At 39.2% G+C, this 21,239-nt stretch overlaps 1 pseudogene across 1 annotated transcript; it reads left to right on the forward strand.

The window, feature by feature from the left end:
- The first annotated feature begins 529 nt into the window (after nucleotides 1–529).
- Nucleotides 530–5,307, forward strand: LOC306653681 (annotated as a pseudogene). The gene is made up of 2 exons: nucleotides 530–659; nucleotides 4,737–5,307. The product of its transcript is annotated as an uncharacterized misc_RNA (transcript).
- Nucleotides 5,308–21,239: the final 15,932 nt, after the last annotated feature.

Raw genomic sequence — 21,239 nt, forward strand, 5'->3', positions numbered from 1 at the left:
GTAAAAATATAAGAATGTACTACAAAATTATCATATACTATTGAGACATCCCATTCCTCAATAAATTGATGCATGAAAAAAATGTTTGGATTCAAAGATGGTAGAGGTGTGAGAGAGAGGATGAAAAATGAAAAAAAAAGGAGAAAAGTTTCAATGGAAAATTGAGTGTTTGCTTCTGTTGGCTTTCAGAATTTTTCTCAGCTTCCCTTCTCCACCGATAGGTGGGGTTGTCTGTAGTTTGATGTTAGCTACAGTGCAGTGGGTCCTGGACGAGCCAGGTGTGTGAGCTGATAAGATGCCTTACACCTTCTTACCGTCTTTCCACCCATTGTAGCCAGCCCCTTCCATCCCTGCTCGCTTCAGGACTCACTGAGCTGGAGAGAGCCCCATTTTCTCCAGCTTCTTCAACCTCTGCTCCCCCTAGGGAACTACCTATAGTCTCTGGCTTTCTGTAGGCTTGCCAGATGTAGACTGGCCCATGCAAACCTAGCTGCAATCTGATGGATCTGGATTTCAGTTCCCCCAGGCCATGCTTTTCGACAGTCCCAAAATCTCAATACCGGATGTGCTCACACAGAGGAGCAACCCTCAAAGAGGCAGTCAGATGGTGGCCACTACCACACCAAGCCAGAAGACCTCTGGTGCAACCAGACCTGCTGGTACAACCAGTATATCTCCAGGCCCTGGCCTGAGTTCCCAGACTGAGATTCCCACACCCTAAGATTGCAGGGCCTGGCTGTTCCAAGATGACAGCAGCCTCCTGTAACCAAACCTGCGGGTACTGTGACAATGGACTTCCAGGCAACAGCAAGTGATCCACTGGTGGTCTGCAGGCTAACTACAGTTGATTGGCAGGTGGATGTTGGCCAGTGTGCAATGGGTAAGCGAAAGGCAGACAGTGGGCAGGAAGAGGCAGGCAAATGACAGATGATAGGCACCAGTCAGTGAGCTTTCGGCACTCAAAAGACAGGTGAAATGCTGACAGACCAATGGGATAAACAGCGGGAGATTGGTAGGCAGCAATGACTGCCTCACAGAGAAACAGTATTTCCTCTGCTTGAATCCAAGGTTACAGAATGACAAGGAACGTGCTCTTCTACTCCACCATTTTAAATCTCTCCTAAACCAAAATTGTTGAAACAAAAGATTTTCTGAAATAAAAGAGGACTTACTGAGCTGTTGATGATACTATTCAGGAAAAAACTACTTCCTGGGACAAATTCTGCAGTTACTAGCAGGGAAGCTAAATAGCAGCTGGAAAGATTTACACTGAAATAAGAACCAAGAGCATTTTTATAATGAAAATTAGGGGGAGGAAAGTATAAAATATTTACATTGACTCTACATAGGCTGTACATAAAGGAATGGAATAACATGAAGCAGGGAAGTTTGGTGATAGAACAGTAAGCAAAGAGAAGTACTGGTTGTGGTTAATAGGAAGTTCATTTACAAACTGGAAGCAGTGTTCCCTGGTGGTCAACCATCTTGGAATTTTAGTCAAATTTCAACATTCAGGAATGTGGAATTTTTTTCTTGACCAGTCAACTTATTAGCATACCTTATTTCTCACAATATCTTCCAGACCTTGTAATTTAAATTTAGGGCATCTCAGAATTTTTATTTTATCACAATACCAAAAAGAAAATCAGAAGAGCCAACCCAACGGCACATACTTGTAATTTCAGTGAAACAGGAGACCAAGTCAAGGGGATTACAAGTTCAAAGCCAGGCTGGGTAACTGAGTGAGACCCTGTCTCAAAATTAAAAGGGCTAGGAATATAGCTCAGTAGTTGAGTGCTTCTGGGCTCCAAAGAAAGAAAGAGAAGGGAAGGGGTAATGAGTTCTGAGGCACTGTGCAAGAATTTTGGGAAATCCTTAGGGCATACTGGAGCTTCAAGACAGTAAGTTAAGTAGTCAAAATGCAAAGAAAATTAATTAGATATATTTAGTGGTAATGACAACTGATCTTTTTCATATGATGCTAGCGTCAGAAGCCTCCCAAGAGGACATGTAATAAATTTAGTTGTGAGTGAAAATACAGAAAGTTTCTAACAGTTTTTACATGTTTCGCTGTTTTTTTCTCCATTGGGTTTGTATGTGTGTTTTTGTCCCAGTGCAGGTGATCAAACCCATGCCTTTGTGCATGTTAGGCGATAGGGGATTTTGTTAATGGTGTTTGGTATTTGTCTTTTGACAATCAGGCAAAAGCTCTTCAGGGAGGAACAATGACACACTTCTCCTTGAATGATCTCTGTGCCCTAGGAGCTGAGAGCTAGATGAATGGGGGTGCAGTAGGCACAAGTCTTGCCTTTCCTCTGTTGGTATGAAACCACCACCTTCAGACCCAGACCCAGTGTTCTCAGAAGAGCCATCCCCAACACATTACCTCCTTCTCACTTGTGGGGGCTAGGCAGAAGATGGTAGTCTCCCCATCTACTTAGCTTCAGCAATGGGCAGCTGGGGGCAGAGTAAGAATTATTGACAGCCTTCCCTTACCAGGAAGATAACCCTCAAAGATCAAGTATCTCTCTTTAAGCTATTTGTTAATGACAAGAGGTAAAATAGCTTCACAGTGGAGAAGCTTAGCACAAACATCACCTTTACCAAGTAAAAACAATATTCACTGATAATATTAATCAGCCACACATACTTTCTGATATAATGCACTGAAAAAAACTCAACATCACTCTGTAGAATTACAGCTAAATTAACCCAAATATAATCATGAGGGGATGTCAGAGAAGCATATCAACAAACATTAACTCACAAAATAACCAGTTTCCTGGAAGGTGTAGATAAAAAGTTTTTTTTCCCCTATTCCTTCCACTAATTACAACTAATATCTCCAGATATTATATGTAAAATAAACATAAGAGTTGGAAAGGTGAAGAGAAAACAGACCAACAAGGGACCTCAGCACTTAAGGAACAATATGGTGAATTCCCTGAGGTTTCCTTTTGTCTCACATATCATCAGACTTGGATCTGAAGAAACTGGCAATCATGAAACCAGTGGATACTGATATAAAAGCCTGCTTTCTCTTGCCAAAGGACCAGGAAAGAGGCAGCCTAGTAAGACAAAATGTTTACACAATAATCATACAGCTCCAGCCAAATACCACAGTAAAAACATTCAGCACACATTGATGCCAGCAAATGCTGGTGTAAAACCAGGCTTCTATGGAAGACTGTGACAAGGTGCCCCAAAATTCCTGCCAAAGTGTCATCAGAGAAAATGAATTAAGGAGCCAGGATAGGCATTCCATCTGGAGATAACAAGGGCCTGTATGTCATTGTATCAGCAGAGATCTCATGAGCATCTGGAACTCCCAACACCCAACAGGTAGTAAGAGGGAGCATCCTATTTGGATATAAATAGAAAACAAGTGAAGAATGTGGACTTCTATCTCCACTTGGCAGTAAAAAGATGGCTTCCCCCCACTGTTCCCTGACTGGTGTAGTGTGGAAGAAATCCAAATAAAATATTGTTTGAATGAGACAATCATATATGAAAATATCCAGGTTATGCAGAATCACCAAGAACCAGAAAAATGCTCAACAATGAAAAAAGGCAATCACTAGAAGTAAATGCTAAGTAATATATAACACATCACTTTTAAAAACTTCAAAATGACAGTGAAAAAAATTTTTATAGGATGCTGTGGATCTGGAGCTGGAGATATAGCCAAAAAAATAAAAAAAATGCAGGGGTCAAATCCAGGACCTCCATGCATGCTATGCAAGTGCTTATCCACTGAGCTACACCCACCAGCCTAACAGTGAATTTCTTATCAGAAATGGAAGCCAAAATAAGTAGAATAATATTTTTTAAAGATTAAAGAAAATGACAACCCAAAATCCTATACCTAGAGAAAATGTCCTTCAGGAAAAAATGGGAAATCAAGACACGATAGATGAAAGCAGACATTGTCAAGTGAGAAATTGTAGTCATCAAACCTATCTTAGATAAAATGGCCAAAGGAATTCTCTAAATAGAAAGGAAATTGTGGGGGAGGAGAACAGAAGTTCATTCTGTAAGGGATCCCACGGAAACCACGCCGGACACAGGGAATCACATAAGGGAGTTTATTAAGCAAACAGAGTGTCTCCCTGCAGCGTAAGAGAAAAAATGAGAGGAAAAGAAAGAGAATGAGAAAGGGTGCATGCTAGAGAGAGTGTGAAAGCCAGGAGGATAGAGAAAGTGAGGAGGAAAGAGAGAAAGATGAGGAAAGATGGCGGGGTAGCTACAGTAAAGCAATTGAATTCCACCAGGCTAACAGGGGACCAATATCAGAGAAGGATACTTGCAAGCTGACTGATGAACCAATAGCCAGCTAGGATGTTCACAGATTGACAAGTGGTTGGGACAAGGAGGAAAATGGCTGCACCGGAAAGGTCAGGGAGAGCAGCTTTGTACCTTACACATTCCATTAAACAAAGGGGAGTAAGGGAGGTGGGAATAAAGGCAGTAGAATGGATCAGATATAACTTTCTTATGTTCATATAGAAATACATGACCAGTAAAACTCCACACGTAGGACCGCAAGAATGTGATCCTAATTAGAATGTTATACTCCATATGTGTATATGTCAAAATACACTCTACTGTCATGTATATTAAATAGAACAAAGAAAGAAAATTATAAAAGAATTATATTTAGAACATCAGGAAAGAAAAAGAACAAATTAAGTAAATATACGGGTAGACAAGCTTTCTTGAATGGCTGCTCTGAAAAGCCATTTTTTGCATTGTTCCAGGGTCCAGCTCCTCAGCTCACTGCAACCACCTCCACCAAGCGCAGCCTCCACCGCCGCTGTGGATTCCAGCAGCATTATCCCCCGAGTCCCTGAACTCTAGTTTCCTTTTTAACCCACTGCATCAGACCACTGGAGTGCCCCACCTGGTCAGGCGGGGCCTGGACACTAGCTCTGAGATCACCATCAAGGACTCGAAGGAGAAGGAAGCTGTGGAGGAGACAGAAACTGGAAGAGGTGCCCCTGCTAACGGGAATGCTAATAAGGAAAATGGGGGCAGATGAAGAAGAGGAAGAGAGTGGTGACGAGGAAGGTGATGGTGAGGAAAAGGATGGAGACGAAGATGAGGCTGAAGCAGCTACGGGCAAACTGGCAGCAGAACATGATGAGGATGATGATGTCAGTACCACGAAGAAAACCGCTGAGGATGACTAGACAGCAAAAAAGGAAAAGTTGAACTAAAAATAAAAGGCTACTCTGTGCTCTCCCACCCAACCAAAAAATGTGAATTTGCAACATGGGAGGAAAAACCTAAAACTTCCAAGGCCCTGTTTTTTTTTTTCTTAAAATTACTTTTAGAAAGGAAAATTTGTGTTTTTTATTTACATTTTATATTTTTGTACATATTGTTAGGAGTCAGCCATTTTTAATGATCTTGGATGACCAAACCAGCGTTTGGAATGTTCTCTGTCCTACTTCTGACTTTACTTATGTTGTGACCTCGTTCATTGTAATCTCAAAGGAGAAAAAAACACTTGTTAAAAAAAAAAAGAAAAAATCTCATTCCGAGCATTCCAATAACTTTTTGTGTATGTACTTTAGCTGTACTATATGTAGTTGGTTTGTATGAGATGGTTAAAAAGGCCAAAGATAAAAAAGTTTCTTTTTATCTTTTCTTTGTTGTTGTTGTTGTTGTTGTTTTGTTTATGAAGTTGCTGTTTATTTTTTTTTGGCCTGTTTGATATATGTGTAAAACAATGTTGTCCAACAATAAACCAGAATTTTATTTTGCTGAGTTGTTCTAACAAACAAACAAAAGCTTTCTTTTTCGTGAGTTTTGACTCAGCAAGTTTGTTGAAAGGTTGTCATATAAATTCCTGTTGAGCATTTTAACATTTGAAACAAAAGCTACAATACTGATATTCTAAATGTGTATAGAGAAACTACATAAGACAACAGAATGCTATAACTTCTATACAGTACAATAGGGCTATAAAAGGCAAGGAAAGGCATTGAGATTGGACAAAAATAAATGAAACTATTCCATTTCCAGATGACCTGATTGTCAACATAGAAAAAACAACTAAGGCATTTACCAGGAAAAAACAAGTACAGTGTAGCACACTGTGGAGCACACCTGTAATCCCTCAACAGGCTGAGGCAGGAGGATCTAAGTTCTAAGCAACTTAGTGAGAACCTGTCTTAAAATAAAATAAAAATGACTGAGGATGTGGCTCAGTGGTGTTAAGCGCCTCCGAGTTTAATCCCTGATACAAAAAAAAAAAAAAAAAGGAACAAAGAAAACAGAGCAAAATACAGACCCTAACTGGGTGTAGTGGTGCATGAGTGTAGTCCCAGCAATTCAAGAGGCTGAGGCACAAGGATTACAAGTTTTGAGGCCAGGCTCAGCTCAGCAAGCACCTATCTCAAAATAAAAAAATAGGGCTGGGGATGTAGCTTGGGGTAAGCATTCTTTGGTCCAATTCCCAGTGCAACAAAACAAAACAGAACCTAAAACTAATGTGAGTTCAGCAAGGTCTCAGGGTGTAAGATTTGAAGACAAACCTCAATTGTGTTTTGGTTTTGTTTTGTTTTGGGGGAGAGTAGTGGAATGTGGCTTAGTGGTTAAGCACTCTAGGGTCCAATGCCTGGTACAAAAAAAAAAAAATTTTTTTAACTGCTCAAAAAATACTTAGGTATAAATATGATTTAAAGGACTTATTTGTTGAAAACTACCAGATACTGATGGAAGAAATTAAATATTTAAGTGAATAGACATTCCATGTTCATGAATTGAAAGATGGAACATAGTACATCTGTCAATTCTACCCAAAGTGGTAAACAGGTTTACATAATACCTATCAAAATCCCAAGAAGATTTTTCTAAAGAAACAGCAAAGGAACCAGAATAGCTGAAACAATTTTGAAAATGAAGAGTAAAATGGGAGAAAATGTACTATCCAATGACTACAAGAATCAAGACTAGGGGATGGCATTGTGGCTCAGTGGTAGAGTGTTTGCCCAGCATGTGTGAGACACTGAGTTTGGATCTCCACACCACGTATAAGTAAACAAAATAAAGGTCCATTGACGAACAAAAAAAATTTTTTTAAAGAATCAAGACTATATGGCAACCACAAGAATAGGAATTATGTATGTATGTCAAAATTCTCTCTACTGTCATGTATATCTAATCTAAAAAGGAGATAAAAATGAAAAAGGACTATGTGATATTGGTGGAGAGATGCACAGATGTCACATATCAAAGGAACATATTTGATATGTTCATCAAAACATACTTTTTGTTGAACAGATATCAAAATAGACCTATGCAAATGTGCCTTTTTTAACAGCTGTATTGAGATATGTTATTCACCTACTACACAGTTCACCACCCTACTCCCTGCCTTTCTTTTTCTTTTTGGGGATTGAACCCAGGGGTACTTTATCACTGAGCTACATCCCCAGTTCTTGTTATATTTTATTTTTGATACAGTGTCTTGATAAGTTGTTAATGGTTGCCAAGTGTGACCTCAAAATTGTGACTGGGTGTGATGGCACACGCCTGTAATCTCAGCAGCTCAGAAGGCTGAGGCAAGAGGATTACAAGTTCAAAGCCAGCCTCAGCAACTTAGCCCTGTCTCAAATTAAAAAGGAATGGGACTGTTGCTCAGTGATAAAGTGCCCCTGGAATCAGTGCTCAATACCAAAAAAGCAAACAGAATGAAAAGACAAACTATAGGCTGGAAGAATATATTTGCAAACCACATATGTGACAAAGGTCAAGTAACTAGAATATATAAAGAAGACACAAAACTCAATAGTAAAGAGGAAAGAATCTAAAAGCAAACCAAACAATCCAAATAATCTATGTTAGTCTGTTTTCTGCTACTGTAACAGAATACCATGGACTAGATAAATTATAAACAATAGAACTTTATTTGTCTTATGATTCTAGAGGATGAGATGTCCAAGAACATGGAAACACATCTGATGAGGATCCTCGTGCTGCCTCACAGTATGGCAGAAGAGAAAGCAAGCAAATAGAGAAAATTGGATCAACTCATACATTTATCAGGAACCCAATTCCATAATAATTGATTACAAGGGCAAAACCTTTGTAACCTAATCACCTCTTAAAGTTTCCCCCTCTAAATACTGTTACAATGGCTTCTTTTTTTTTTTTTTTAAGAAATGGAGTCTCTGGCACAATGGGCACATGCCCATAATTCCATCCGTTCAGGAGGCTGAGGCAGAAAAATCACAAGATCAAGGCCAACCTAGGCAACTTGGTGAGACTCTGTCTCAAAATAAAACAAAAAGGGCTTTGGAATGTACTCAGTGGTAGGGGAACCCTGGGTTCAATTCCCAGAATCCACCCAAAAAAAAAAAAAAAAGAAAAATTAAAAGAAATGGAATCTTGCTGTGTTGTCTAGGCTGAACCTGAACTCCTGGGGTAAAGCAATCCTTCTGCCTTAGCCTCCTGAGAAGTTGAGACTACAGCCAATTAAATTTTAACATGAATTTTGAATAGCACAATCCATGAACAAGAGACATTTCAACAAAGAACATGGCAAACAGGAAAAGATATTTAACATCATTAAACCATCAGGAAATGCAAAATAGGTGATACACCTCATCCTTATTCACACTGACAAAATAAACAAGAGAAACAGTACAAGTTTTAGTGAGGATTTGGAGAAAATGGATTGCTATAGGAAATACAAAAGTGGTATAGCCACTGGAAAACAATTGTAGTTTCCTAAAAATCCAAACAGCCCAGTAGTTGCACTCCTGGACTTTGTCCCAGAGAAATGAAGACTTATGTTTACAAAGAAAACTTCACACCAGTGTTTATAGCAGCTTTTTTTATAATAGTCAAAACTTGGAAACAATTCAAATGTCCTTCAACAGATTAACATGGTAATCCATACCATGGAATATTACTGAGCAGGAGGGAACAGATTCAGTGAAAAAGGGCAATCCAAAAGGTTATATAATGTATGGTTGATGGTTGAATTTGTAAAACTTTTTTTTTTTTTTTGTACTAGGGATTGAACCCAGAGGTGCTTAACCACTGAGCCACATCCCCAGTACCTTTTTATATTTTTTATTTGAAACAGGGTCTTGCTAAGTTGCTTAGAGCTTCACTTAGTTGCTGAGTCTGACTTTGAACCCTCAATCCTTCTGCCTCAGCCTCCAGAGCCACTGGGATTACAGGCACGCACACTGTGCCTAGCTAGAACTTTTCTGAAATGACAAAATTATAGAACTGGAGAACAGATTGCTGGTTACCAGAGTTTAAGGAGGGGTGAAGTGGGGAGGAAAGTGGGGGTGACTAGAAAAGGACAACATGAGGGAGCCTTCTGGTGATGGAAATGTTCTATATCCTGACCCTATTAATGCCAATGTCCTGGTTTGGATGTTGTACTATAGTTTTTCAAAATGTTACCCTTGGTGAAAACTGGGTAAAGAGTACACAAAATATGTCTATATTATTTTTCTTCTCTTTTTATGGTGCTAGGAGTACATCCTGGGGCATCACACATACAAGCAAGCTTTCTATCACTTTCTTCTGCATTATTACTTAAACTGCATGTAACTCTCTAATTATCTCAAATTAAGAGCTTAATTAAGAAAAAATTTTCAAGCTGGGAACGTAGCTCAGAGATAAGTGCTTGCCTAGCATGCTCAAGGCCCTAGGTTGGATCCCCAGTGCTTCAAAAAGTAAATAACTGGAATAAATTTTTTAAAATACCAATATCATGAACTATAAATTTTTCTTTTAAATTCAGAGTCTATTCTAGAATAAAGAATACTAAAGAGACATGACAATTGTATATAATACATATTCCTGGAATTTCTTTTGCTGTTAAGGATATCATAGGACCAATTGGCAAAATCTGAGAAAGGTCTGTAGATTATACAATAATACCATATTTATTATATTTATTTTTCCCCCCACCCCCCATGCTGAGAATTTAACCCAGGGCCATTTAATATAGTGTACTATTTGCATAGAGTAAGTAAGTAACAAACCAGTAAAAATCTATGATAAGACAGGTGCAATGGCACATGCCTGTACTCCCAGCAGCTGGGGAGGCTGAGGCAGGAGGATCACAAGTTCAAAGACAACCTCAGCATCTTAGCGAGGCCCTAAGCAACTCAGCAGGACCCCGTCTCTAAATAAAATATAAAAAAGGACTGGGGATGTGGCTCAGTGGTTAAGCACCCCTGGGTTCCATCCCCAATGCAAAAAAAAAAAAAAAAAAAATTATGTACATATGAGATAAATTAGAGAGTTTCATGAATATTTTCATAATTTGCTGGGGAAAAGTATTCTGGTTCCCAAACTGGATAGCCTGGAATTCCAAAGATATACTCAGTTTATTGAGCTTATACCACTTTTTTTTTCTTATGATACTGAAGATTGACAACAGGGCCTTGTGCATACTAGGCAAGCACTCTACCAACTAAGCTATATCCCCAAAGCCCTTGTTCTTACTTGTCATCTACATATGTCCTTAGGGTTTGCAGTAGACTTATTGAATAGCAATTAAGAAGAGTGGAGCCATTGACTCTTGGTTGTGGTAGGTTTACTTTTCTCAGGTGTTACTGACATGCATCCTGTTTTTCAGAGTAAATTATCAGAGCTCAAATTATAGCACTCAGTCACCTACTCCGGAGGACTGCACACTTAAGGGTACCACTTGGGCAGCTGTTCCAAAGCCAGATTCCTTGACCTCAGAAGGGTTTGAGAGGCGTAGATAGCTGCATTATAAAGTACATTGTGAATTTGTTGCAAGGAGGGCTGGAACCAGAGTTTGATCAACACTGACTTGAGAAATAATCTGCTCACCAGTAAATTCCCTTTATTCCCTGATGACTAGCATCATCACAGGGAATGCTTCCCCTATGTTGCCATTTTATCCATCTAAGACTCTAATTCCCAAAATCTGTTACCTGTTCTTTTGGATCCTTTGTTTGATGATCTGCAAAATCCCCTTTCTGATATCCTCCTCTATCCAGTTCCACTCTCCCCAGTCTGCCTTGTTGTACAACCTGCCATTCATTTATTTTTTCTTTTTCAACTGACAAATTGAATATCGACCATGTACCAGACACATGGGATGCAAAGTTGAGCAAACCTTGGTTCTGCCCTCAGGGATGTCAACTGGTGAAGAAAGCAGACAAGAGACCAATCATTATGATTGGAGTGCAAATATAGCAATATAGATGGGGAGCTAAGTGACACAACTAACCCAGCCTAGGGGGATCAGAGATTTCCTGAAGGACAGAATACATGAACAAATGTCAAGGACTAAGTAGGGGTGGCTGATACTCTCTCTTCCTCAGAAAAATCACTTTAGAAAATCTATAAATGTATAATTCTCACTCAAGAAACTATCTCAATTCTCTCAACCCAGATGAAGTGGAATTACCAGCCAAAGAAACTTCAACAAGTCAGACATACATAAATATTATCCTAATTGTAAATGATAACAAGAGCTGCAATTCCAATTCTGATGTCTCTCTGGAACATGCTCTACAATGACTAAGAATTTTTTATTGGAACTCAGTGAGATGGGGAAGTAAGAATACATGCTTGAACTGGGCAGAGTGCCACATGCCTATAATCCCAACAACTCAAGAAGTTGAGGCAGGATTGCAAGTTCAAAGTTAGCCTCAGCGATTTAGGGAGGCCCTAAGAAGTTTAGTGAAAACTTGTTTCAAAATAAAAAATAAAAAGGTTGGTGATGTGGCTCAGTGCATAAGTATCCCTGGATTCATTCCCTAGTACCAAAAAATAAAATAGGTATTTGAGCTGGGCACAGTGGTGCATGCCTGAAAATTGTACACACTTATAACATATCTCAATACATTTGTACATTAGATAATGTTTAAATCAGGTTAAACATATCTACCTTCCCATTTATATTTATTTATGGTAAAAACTTTCAATATATTCTTTGAGTTTTTTGAAATATATAGTTGTTCCCTATAGTTATTCTACTGTGTAATAGCACTTATTACTCCCATCTAAATGTAATTTAGTACCCATTGATCAAACATTGCCCCTTCCCCTCATTTGATATACAATTTTGTTTTTTTTTTTGTTTTGTTTTATTGTTTGTTATTTTTTTTAAACTTTGGGTTTTCATTTCCCAGAAGAAAAGAGTGGAAGAACAAGAGGTTTGATCACATGGGAAGAGTGTCTGATACTCACTCCTATACTGTATTTTCCTTGAAGATAACTTTAGAGATCCTCCACTGTAGGATGTATAGATGTGTCCTACTGCAGATTTGACAGCTGTGGAGGAGAAAAACATTCCAATTCTAAAATTGGGTCACATGTCATGTGGTGCCACCATTGTCTGAAGAAGCAAGGATTACTGAATGTCTCTTTTAAGTGAAGAAATTTTCCACGGATTGATTTCATCTAATATCATGAAGTTCACCATTGCTATGTTCTTCTTTTTTCTGTCCAGGAAGAACTCTGATGCAAGCTCAGCTACGGTACAGCAGGCATCTCACCTTGGAGTCTAGCACAATTGCTGTGTCCCAGGTGGACACAGAGCGCCTGCAGCCGCTCATGCAGCTGACCCATGCTGGCTGCAGAAAGGACCATCACTATCCACTAGGCACCACGCTCTGATATACAATTTTGATTACTGCTTTCTAAAATATGTAATATGATATGTAATATGATCATTTTCCCACATTATTAAAAATTCTTCAAAGCTTATTAATGGATGCACCATTTAGATTTACCATAATTTATTAATTATTCCCACAATGCCTATGTTATTTCCATTTTCTTCACAATTAAAAATAATGGTGTGTGGCTGGGGTTGTGGCTCAGTGGTAGAGTGCTTGCCTAGCACGTGTGAGATACTGGATTTGATCCTCAGCACCACATATAAATAAATAAAATAAAGGTATTGTGTCCATCTACAACTAAAAGAATACTTTTAAAAATTAATGGTATGCTGAACATGTATACCTCATTTCAGTTTATAGAACTGGTTTTCAAAGCCTGGAGCAATGGCACACGCCTGTAATCCCAGCAACTCAGGAAGCTGAGGGAGGATGATCTCAAGTTCAAAGCCAGCCACAGCAAAGTAGCAAGACCCTAAGCAACTTAGTGAGACCCTGTTTCAAAATAAAACAATAAAAAGGGGGCTGGGGATGTAGTTCAGTTGGTAGAGTGCTTGCTTTGCATGTACAAGGCCCTGGGTTCAATCCCCAGCACCACAAAAATAAATAAATAAAGGCTGGGATGTAGTTCAGTGCTTAAGCCCCTCTGGGTTCAATTCCCAGTGCCACCCCACTCTCCCACACACCCCCCCAAAAAAATAGCAGGATATTAGGTTATCTCTGAGGGTGGAGGGAGGAAAGGGAATTGTGATATGAGAAGAGGTGTATTTCTTAAAGTTGGTGTTGACTTTATATTTTCTTTAAACAGTACATTTTTATATCAACGTCTATGTATATTTCACAATAAAAAAGTTTTTTTAAAAAATTCCCTAGCATTGCTCATTTGTTCCTCTAAGTCTTCTTTGAGCATTTCCAGTCATCACTCTCACCTGGAAATCACTTCAAATTATTTTCGTAATTGAGATTTCACAAGATGCCAATGAAAATGCTTTACTGATAGCCCCAAACCAAGTATCTAACACTTGGCTGCTTCTCTTGTTCCTGGAATTATTAATCCAAAAACCCCCCAGAAAACCACTCACACCAATCTGGCAATATCCACTGTTTACAGTTCACCACTACTGTTGATTTGTCAGGATTCCTTCAATCTTTAGAGGCTTACGCATTTTTTCTTTTTAAATATTTAGTCCATAATTTTATAGTGTTGAGATCATAGTTGCCTATGGTGATTTCCAGAAACATTTTTTGAAGTTCAAGTATTTAGTTCTCATTCTTTCCTAATTTCTATTTTTGTTCAATTCCTGCAGCATACATGGAAATATAAAAAACAGCAATGATACATTATTAATATTTTAGAAAAATAACACAAATGAAATATTTCACGTATATCTTACAATGAGAAACACTACTGATGGACAATACTTTTGATTTCCCTGTTATTTTCTAAACATTAGCAATGAGTCATAAAATATCATTGGTGTTTATTTCATTTTGACTAGGCCTTTCATTTTTTCTTCCTGAAGGGAGATTTTTAAATTAATCAGCTTTCTGGTCATCTACTTGACATTAATTTTCTAATTCCTCCTTGGTTATCATAGTACTACTAATCTCACTTCTAGGATATTACTCCAAAATTCACTTCCTTCCCTACACATACAACTCATAAGATTTTCCAAAATACCATTATTGTAAGTTTTTCTTATCTACCTGCAATGTATCTTCAAAAACAGGATTTCTCTTATTCCTCCAGTCATTACATGGGTGGCAGCTAACACAAATTCATGTGACACAATTTCTGATCTCTAGGAGAAATCACAGATGACTTGGTAAGCACTGCAGTTGCCTTCTTATGACAAAAATCTTCCTTAAAAATTATATGGTATATATGTACCAGTCATGCACTAACCAGGAAAACAGGAAGCACCCCAAGTATTTGAAACAGGTAATTTAATGCAGGGAATTCATTATACAGCTGATGGAGAAAATGAGAAACCAATAATGGGTGATCAACACAGGGAAGACACGTGACTGATGGAAGTAACTGAAAGAGTGATATTAACTGGTGGAATCTGAATCCCTGTGCAGAAGCTGAAACCATGGCAGGAGCCATGGAGGAGATGCAGCCCAACCAATGCTGAAGATAACACACCAGGGCAGAATACGGGGTGTGGGGGGAATATCCTGGCTTCTCCCTCCAGCCGTGTTCCACCACAGCTCACCATTAGCCAGACATAGCTGAAAATCAGCAGAAGCAGGGGCTTGGGTTGTGGCTCAAGAGCACCTGTCTAGCATGTGTGAGGCCCTGGGTTTGATCCTCAGCACCACATAAAAATAAAATAAAGGTCTTGTGTCCACCTACAACTAAAAATATAAAAAAAAAAAAAAAAAAAAAAAGACCAGCAGAAACAGGAGAACAAGAGAAAGATAACAGTGGGCACTAAAGGGAAAAGGAGGCTCATGACATTCATCTCCAAGCAAAGAGCTATCACATGGAAAAAGAAATGGATTTATTCTCCCAGGTACATGGAAGAACTGACCGAAAAATTCAGATGAACAGAGTTCAACCAAAAACGAGGAAGAAGCCTTACGTGGTGGCACGGGCCTGTAACACGGGAGACTAGGCAGGAGGATGGCAAGTTTGAGGCCAGCCTCAACTAATTTAGAAAGGCCTTAAGCAACTTAGCTAGTGACCCTGTCTCAAAATAAAAAATAAAAAGGACTGGGCATGTGGCTCAGTGGTAGAGCACCCCTGGGTTCAAGCCCGAGTACCAAAAAATAAAAAATAGAAATCCAGGTATTAGGTATTGGATATGTGAGTGGTCACTACAAAATCTTTGAACCCAAGGGCACTTAACCACTGAGTCACATCCCCAGTACCTTTTTTATTTAGATACAGGGTCTCACTGAGCTGCTTCAGTTCTCGCTAAGTTGCTGAGGCTGGCTTTGCATTCATGATCCTCCTGCTTCAATCTCCCCAGTCGCTGGGATTACAGGTGTGCACCACCACTCCCAGCACTACAAAATCTTTTGACTTTGCTGTAGATGGGAAATGTTCTATGATAAAATGTTAGAAAAACATCAGTGAAGGCAGCAAGATATCTAGTGCCACAAAGAGAGATCTTATGTTCATAGGTGTATTAGTTATTTCAAACTTCCCCATATTTAGCAGTTTAAAGGAGCAAAAAACCAAATTTATTATCTTGTATTTCCTCTGAGCCAGTAATCCAGAATCAGTTGAGCTAGGTAATTCTGGTTCAGGGTCTTTCATGAGTTTGCAGGCCAGCTGTGCACTGGGCTGCAGTCATCTGAAGTCTTGAAAGGAAGGTTCAATTCTAAACTCATTATGTGGTTTTTGAAGACATAGTCCCTTATAGGTGATTGGCTGGAATCCTAAGTCCTTTGGAAGGTTGACTTCTACATAGGGCTGAGTATTCTCCTAACAGGGCAGCTGAATTCCCAGAGCAAGTGATCTGAGAGACACAGTGTATATGTAAGGTGGAAACCACAGTATTAGGCCTTTCAGTAAGGATAAAAACCCAACCTAGATTCTGGAAAGATAGTAATGAAATTAATGGCATGGTCTTTAGATCTTCCCAAATTCCCCCCATAAAAACAGAATGATTAGAAAGCAAGAGAACAATATTTACAAGTTGACCTATAAGCCTGAAAATAGAAACAGGTAGGAACAAATCCAAAGGTATCAACAATCCATGTAGGGGGAAAAAAAAAAACAGAGGGAAGTATTGGAGTATCTGACAGAGCTAAGAAGAACCCCTAAATTAGCCAACAGATATTAACTAGCATAGATTAATGGCCAATTTGAAAACAGTTGCTGAAACCAAGAAGGGTATTGCCAACTCAAATAGCAAGCAAGTGTGAGGACTCCACAGTATGAAGATTTATACAGACTACAGTAATTTAGACCCTAAAACTCTGGAAAATAACCAACCATGGCTCCCTTCCAGAACAAGTTCCTACCATGTGGAGAAACTCCTAGATATGAAATAAAAACTGAGAAGGGAAGGGACAAGAGAAAAGGAAACAGAAGCTACAGATAAAGGTGGAAGAGGGAAACAGAACCAGGAAATCTCAGAAAGAAAACCTCCATAGTTTGAAGACTACACAAAAACAAGAAAAGTAGAAACAGTGAAGTTAAAAAATTTAAATAAATATTCTTCTAATTTTTTAAAACTTTTTTTGTTGTAGATGGACACAATACCTTTATTTTATTTATTTTGATGTGGTACTTGGGATTGAACCAGAGCCTCACACATGCTAGGCAAGTGCTCTACTACTGAGCCACAAACCCAGCTCTCTAATTTTTCCACCCCCCCACAGGAATTTTATTAAAAAGGAAAGTGAGAGAATGATTCAGAACTATCTGCACACAGTGCCTGAGAGGGGCAAGAGTGCCCTTCTTCTAAATTTTTAATAAAAACAATTTCACATAAATACGAGCAAAAAAAATGTTCCTATTCAGATTCCATGCAAGTATACTATAAAGCAAAAGGAACATCCAAATAAAATCATTTCAGAAAGTCATACGCAAAAACAGATCAACATTGTGTAATGTATTTTGCATACAAAAGCTAAAAGGCATTAAGATTATATAAAAAAATACATAAGGATAGGAAATATTCAGAAATGAGGTGACAAAAATCTATAAAATTAATTAGTGGTACAATGTTTAAAACCATGTTAAGAATAACAAATAGGGGGCTGGGGTTGTGGCTCAGTGGTAGAGAACTCACCTGGCAAGTGTGAGGCACTGGGTTTGATTCTCAGCACCACATAAAAATAAAGGCATTATGTCAATCTATACTTAAAAAAATTTTTTTTTTTAAGTAACAAAGATAGCTGAGGCTGTAGGTCACTAGTAGAGCTCTTGTCTAGCATTTATGAGAAATTGGGTTTGATTCTCAGCACCTTATGTAAATAAATAAACTAAATAAAGGTCTATTAACTAACAAAAATTTAAAAAAAAATAACGACTAAACTGGGACTGGGGTTGTAGCTCAGTGGTGGAGCGCTTACGTAGCACAAATGAAGAACTGGGTTCAACCGTCAGCATTACATAAAATAAATAAGTAAAATAAAGGGATTGAGATCCAAGATGGCAGACTAGAGGGAGGCTATGTTCCTTGTCACTCCGTAACTTGGGTTATAGCAGAGGATATCTGTTTCTCGGTGAGGCAGTGTTTGCAGCTTATTGATCCCCTGCTGTTTACCCCATTTGTCTACTGCTATCACCTGCAGTCTAACAGCATATCAACTACTTTTTGAGTGCAGATTGTTCACTATCTGGCGCCTACCATCCGCCATTTGCCTTGCCTGTCCATTGCCTGCCTTTCACCTACCCATTACCCACTGTCCAAGGTTCACCTGCAGATTGTCTTACAGCAGCCAGCAGACTGACCACAGACCGCCAGTGGATCACAAGCTGCCTGCTGTTGCCTGGAAGTCCACTGTCACAGTACCCACAGGATTGGTTGCACATGACTGCTGCCATTTTGAGACAACAGCCAGGACCTGTAGGACCCCTGGCCAGACTGACTGAGCCCCATCTCCAGGACCCCTCAGCCCGACCAAACACTCCCTGCCTCTGGGACCCCCAGACCGACTGCACTCTATCGCCAGGACCCCCAGAAAGACTGTGCCCCACATCCAGGATCCCTCAACCAGATGGAACACCCCACCTACAGGACCTCTGCCCCACTAACCATACATGCCTCCAGGACCTCCAGCCAACCACACCCACACCCTGAGCTGCAGCTCCCCATTTGCCAACACATTTGGAAGCCAGAGTGGCCATCTGGGATTAACCTAGAAACAGTAGCTCCCATCTTTAGGTGGGGCATATCTCATCCTGAGACAACTGCTGGAGACTGGAAGCTTATTGTCAGGTACCTCTCATATATCAGGTTACTGAAGACTGGGAGGTTTGAATACTATATGATTGTTATAGTACAGATTTTTTTTTTTTCATTTTTTTCCCTCCTTTTTGAAAATTTTTGTTTTTATTTCTTTACTTTTCTTGCTCTATTTTCCTTTTGTTTACCTGTTTCCACAGTCTCTCTCTCCCTTTTCTCATGCTAACAACCAACTTCTTTTGATTACACTTTCACGCTCTCTACGATCTACTTTTTTTTTTTTTTGCAGTGCTGGGGATCAAACCCAGGGCCTTGTGCTTGCAAGGCAAGCACTCTACCAACTGAACTATCTCCCCAGCCCTACACTCTTTTCTTATCCCGTTAACAACTATATCCTATACTCCTCCCCATCCTCTTTGTCCTCCATTAGAAATGCAGACCTTATTGCAAATGTATTTGTTATACTGCAGATAATAATTGAACTCATTGTTGCTGCCCGCAGCAACAATCCCGCAGGAAGGAATCAGAGGTGCAGAGGTGGACTGGGAATGAACTATTTCTATTATCTTTTTCTAGTCTGCTTTCTTGCTTGCTTGCTTGTTCGTTAGTTTATAGAGGAAGAGAGGCTTGCTTGCTTTTAGAGTTACTATGCTTTCAGAGAGGCTACGCTTATCGGAGAGGCTATGCTTTCAGGGGAGCTATTTCTTAGAGTTCTGCTTCTTCTTCTTAGAGGTGCATCCTTCATCCTGCATCCTAGAGGTGCATACTAGAGGCTTGTCCTAGAGGTGCATGCTATCAGAGGTACTTCTTAGTGATGCATCCTGCATACTGTCCTTCATTCTGCGATCTAGAGGTGTGTTCTTAGTCCTCCTCCCAGGTGAAGAGAATGTCTTATATACACTAAAGCAGCCAATCAGCTTAGGATTAAGTAGCACATACCACGGTACCAATCGAGAAAGAATGAGGAACATGTGTCGACCACGAGCGCGGAAGAGACATCAACCAATCAGGCAAAAGGTCATGAGAGATCACGCCATGTTAACACTAATTATGTGCACCTCTTGGCCCAATGCCAGCTGCCATCTTAGAGCTGCTTAAATATGTCTCTGCAACTCATTCTGTTTATTATGACAATATTGTTAACATCTTCATAGGGGCTATTTGGTTTAGGGTTGCATATATAAACCAATAGGGGGGAATTGCAATACCCCAGATCTGCACTGCTAGAGGGAAGATACATGAACGACATGAAAAAACAAGGGAAGAAAATGATCCAAACAAACCTAGATTCTATATTAATAGAATCCAGGGACAGCATGGTAGAAGAAATGTCAGAAAAGGAGTTCAGAATATACATAATTAAAATGATTCATGAAGCAAAGTATGAGATAAGAGAGCAAATGCAGGCAATGAATGATCATACCAATTAGCAGTTGAGCGTTTTGTAGATTTTTCTTTGTTTTCTCCTTTGGGAGGCCGGGGATTTGAACCACCACGGTCCATGCGCATGCTAGGCGAGTGATCTCGGAAAGGAGCTATTTCTTCAGCTCCCCAATTAGCAGTTGAAAGAGCACCTGCAGGAAACAAAAGATCATCTCAACAAAGAGATAGAGATTCTTAAGAAAAAAAAAAATGGAAATTCTTGAAATGAAAGAAACAATAAACCAAATTAAAAACTCAGTGGAAAGCATCAACAACAGACTAAACCACTTGGAAGACAGAACCTCAGACTATGAAGACAAAATATTGAATCTTGAAAATAAAGTTGCCCAAACAGAGAATATGGTAAGAAATCATGAACAGAACCTCCAAGAACTATGGGACATCATGAAAAGACCAAATTTAAGAATTATCGAGATTGAGGAAGGCACAGAGACACAAACCAAAGGAATGAATAACCTATTCAATGAAATAATATCAGAAAATTTCCCAAGCCTGAAGAATGAAATGGAAAATCAAATAGAAGAGGCTTACAGAACACCAAATGCATAAAATCACAACAGATCCATACCAAGGCACATTATAATGAAAATGCCTAACATACAAAATAAAGATAGGATTTTGAAGGCTGTGAGAGAAAAGCATCAGATTACATTTAGAGGGAAACCAATAAGGATATCTATCAGCAGATTTCTCATGCCAGACTCTAAAAGCTAGAAGGGCTTGGAACAACATATTTCCAGCTCTGAAAGAACATAATTACCAACCAAGAATCCTATACCCAGGAAAAGATAGCCTCTTCAACAAATGGTACTGGTAAAACTGGAAATCCATATGCAGTAAAATGAAATTAAACCCCTCTCACCCTGTACAAAACTCAGTCAAAATGGATCAAGGATCTAAGAATTAGGACCAAGACCCTTCACCAGATAGAAGAAAAAGTAGGCCTGAATCTCCATCACGTTGGCTTAGGACTAGGCTTCCTTAACAAGACCCCCATAATGCAACACATAAAAGCAAAAATCAATAAATGGGATAGATTCAAACTAAAAAGTTTTTTCTCAGCACAGGAAACAATCAATAATGTGAAAAGAGAACCTACAGAGTGGGAGAAAAATCTTTTCCACACACACTTCAGACAGAGCAATCATCTCCAAAGTTTATAAAGAACTTAAAAAACTTTACACCAAAAATACAAAGAACCCAATCAATAAATGGGCTAAGGAACTGGGCAGACACTTCACAGAAGAAGATATACAGATGATCAACAAATATATGAAAAAGTGCTCATCATCCC

Source organism: Sciurus vulgaris (assembly GCF_902686455.1).
Source record: "Sciurus vulgaris genome assembly, chromosome: 2".
NCBI lineage: Eukaryota > Metazoa > Chordata > Mammalia > Rodentia > Sciuridae > Sciurus > Sciurus vulgaris.